The sequence below is a fragment of the Myotis daubentonii genome, chromosome 5 (genome assembly GCF_963259705.1).
Source record: "Myotis daubentonii chromosome 5, mMyoDau2.1, whole genome shotgun sequence".
NCBI classification, from domain to species: domain Eukaryota; kingdom Metazoa; phylum Chordata; class Mammalia; order Chiroptera; family Vespertilionidae; genus Myotis; species Myotis daubentonii.
Window position 1 is genome coordinate 514,112 of NC_081844.1, and position 3,748 is coordinate 517,859.

Here is a 3,748-nt window from a genome sequence, read left to right on the forward strand (position 1 = left end):
TTCCATTGATTCCACAGATGATGCTGAAAAAGAAATTTTTTCATTCGAATTTCTTAATAGTAAGACAGAGAAAGACAGCATTTCCCGGGCTTACACCATCATCAATGCATTGAGTATTGGGGTTTACATACTAGCACAGCAAAGTAAAGTGTTCTCCCCTCTGGGAAATATGAAGTTACCATTGGACAGAAGAGGAGCCAAGTTTCAAATACAAATTCACCAGACAAACGTTTTTTCTCCTCTGCTAGTCTAGAAGCATCACAAATAAGGCTCTGCAAAGTGTGTGTGTGTGTGTGTGTGTGTGTGTGTGTGTGTGTGTGTGTGTGTTTTCTTCATTCTACCCTCAGTTCCCTATCATTAATTAGCTTCATTTTTTTCTTTTAAAAATATATGTTGTTATTGATTTCAGAGAGGGAGAGAGAGAGAGATGGAAACATCAATGTTGAGAGAGAATCATTGCTCCGCTGCCTCCTGCATGTCCCCTACTAGGCATGAAGCCCACAACACGGGAATGTGCCCTTGACCAGGATGGGACCCCAGACCCTTGAGTCTGCAGGCCAACCCTCTCTCCTCCGAGTCAAACCTGCTAGGGCAATTCGTTTCTAAAGAATGTGAAATGCATATGTTGGAACTAAATGTGAGCAAATCAATTATATACTTTTAAGTGCCCATATCTTGATCTCAACACTTCTCTGCATAAAATGCAAGCACTCCCAAGTTTGTTTGTTTTTTTTAGTGTCTTGTCTCTGAGAGACAATGGAAGGACCCAACTGAAAAAAACACCGCCAAGCATCAGTCGGTCCCTCAATGCTTGAGCGATGACCCAGGAACCAGGAGGTCACATGTTCCACTCTGGGACATGGCACGTGCAGGGGTTGGGGGCTCCACCCCCAGGAGGAGGTGTGCAGGAGGTAGCCAATAGATGATTCTCTGTCGTCAATGTTTCTGGCTCTTTCCCTCTCCCTTTCACTCTCTGTAAAACCCACAGAAGAGACTTTTCAGAAAAGAGAAAGGAAGGAAACCCACGTCCAATCCCGCTGTGCTCCTGCAGTCCGTCAGCAGGTCCTCAGAAAAATGGGTGCTGGACCAGCTCCCTGGGGCCGCTGCAGCTTCCGCCCTGCCCGTCTCAGGTCTCAGGGGTACTGGCAGGATTTCCAGTCCTCCTGCACTTTTATACTGGTTGGAGGGGAATTCCCGAGTAGGCGGAGCCTATCAAATTGGCATAATCTTGGGGAGGGACACAGGGCGTTAAGGATTTGCTTTTCTGGGTCCTTTAGCGTTTTCAGGGGTTTACACATGACATGGATCCATTTTCTGACTCTTTGGAAGATGTACCTCCCTTAAGGAAAGCCAACATGTGTGGATTTGCCTGCTGTTCCCACAGACTGCTCAGTGAATAACGTTAAGACAATGGGAAATCTGAGGGGAAAACTCAAAGGTATGCCTATACAATCATTCAAGAGACAAACTAACTACACATATAAACAGAGCAAGGCGGAGCACCCACTGAGCCCTCCGATTGGCTCCAGGGGTCAGAGCAGGTTCATTCCGGGGGATCAGGCTGTCATCTAATTCCTTCTTCTCTAATCAAAGCGATGGAGCCAGTGTGGAGACTGTGAAGTTGTTCTTTGGAGCAGTAATCACAAAGCTAATGAAACGGAGTCCTTGCAGGGTGAAGGGAAGGGCCCTCAAGAACTCTGGAGGGTGGAGGGCGGATCTGAGTCAGGCCCGACTGCTGAGGTGCAGGTGATAAGAGATAGAAATCGCAGGGTGGGGGGCTCAGCCAGGGTGGAAAAGTACTGAACATAGCTTGTAACTTGAATCAGACATAGGGGAAGACCAGACTTGAAAAACAAGTCCGGATAAGGGTGACATCTGGGAATGAAGGACGTTGAGCAAAGCCTGTCAGGGAGAAGAATAGCTTTAGCAAAACAGCAGGAATTCCGCCAGAGTGGCATCTGGGGAAAGAAGGAAGCTGGGCAAAGCCTGAAAAACAGCAGGAATTCTGCCTGGCCCTCGCCCGGGGGGCGGGCTGTTAGTTCAGTAGCCAAACAATAGGAATAGGACAGATCAGCCAAGGTCGGGAGGGGTGATAAAAGGAGGGACTGCCCCTCCGCCCTTCGCCCTTCGCCCGGCGATTGCCTGCTGCTGTGTCAGCTACGGCAGGGGCCCAGATTCGAATCTGTAATCAATAAATGCTTGCTCTAACTAATTATGAGTCGGTGGTCTGTCTCTGGGGAACTCGCTCCGTAACAAAGAGCACAAGGTCATTCAGACATTCATTCCAGAAGAAATGATGGAGGCCTCACTCAGACCCTGCTCCGCGGGGCCCCACAGACACAGGGACTAGTCCTGCCCTCAGCAGGGCTAAGCTGTTTGGCTGCAGACAGATGGGTTTCTCTCGCTAGGCTCCCACTCTTCACCCTGTTCAGAGGGTGCCCTCACCCTGGACCTCAACCTCTTCAACTCGAGCTTCCCGTCTTCCTGTTACCTGACCTGAGTATGCAAATTGATTTCATCTCCCTCCGCTCCAGTTTCCTCCTCCAGAAAATGGATTAATGTAACCTACAAGGTGACCCTGCTCCCACCACACAGGAAGCCCTCAAGGGGCTCTTGGCACCTGGGTCCCCCCCAGGGGAGGGGCCAAACCCCACCCCTAACCCTCGCACACCTGGCCCTGCCCTAGGCGTGGCTAGACCTTACAGAAAGCAGCTGCCGGGCCTGCTCAGGACCATTCCGCTGGAGGCAGACCCGGGAGAAGGTCTCACGTCCAAGCGCGAGCATATCCGAAGCCTCGCCCACTTGGGGACAGCCGGGAGCCTGGCAGAAGGGGAAAGCGAGGTCAGAGGAGCTCCAAGGACTGTCCGCAGCCCACCAGGCCTGGGCCACCACACACCCTTGTGAGCAGGTGGCGGCCCCGCGCCCGAGTGTGGGGGACCGCGCTGGTGCCTGAGAGCATGGCCTGTGGTGCAGCGGCCCTGACCCGGCACCTGCCCGCCCGGGCCACTGGCCTCCGTAGTCCTGGGCGTCCACATCTCCGAAAGGGGCCGGGAACAGCGCCTGCGTTCTTCTTGCAGGGCCCGCAGGCAGGCATGGCGGGGCCCTCAAACTCACCCAGGCTGGCGCCCCGGGTGGGCTTCCTCTCCCCCGGCCCTCAACCAGATGGTGTCATTCCATCCCCCAAACCCACCAAGCCCCCCAGAGAAGCTGGCCCTGGTCTGGATGCCCAGGATCCCACCTCCAGTCCCCAAGCCCTCACGGTGGGCCCATACTCACCCGTGGGAAACCCGGGTTCTTGCATCCTGGATGCTGCTGGGCCCTGTGCGCTTGATGCTCTGGCAATCAACCCTGCGAGTGCCGCCTTAAATACCTCGTAGGCACTCGCCACCCACCGGTCCCACCCTAAGGGGCTGGAGGCAGCCCTGCCCTCAGGCCCTGCCCCTTGTGCAGGTGTGTGTGTGCCTAGTTGAGCAAATGTGTGAGTGTGTGGGGGGGGGGTTGGGGGGGGCAGGAGGGCGGGGCCCTCGGGGAGGCGCAATCATTGATTAGTTCTTTGATGGAGCAGCTGCTGCACCCGGTGCCTGTCCTAGGGGCTGGGAGACCTCAGTGGCCAGACAGCCGTGGTCCTGCCCTCAAGAGGACTCGGTAGTGTGCTCTTCCCAAGGGGGCTTTTATTAGAATCCATGGGAGAGACGATGACCTGCGCAATGGAATGCCAAAGGCAACCAAACGGTGAGATCTTGCTAGA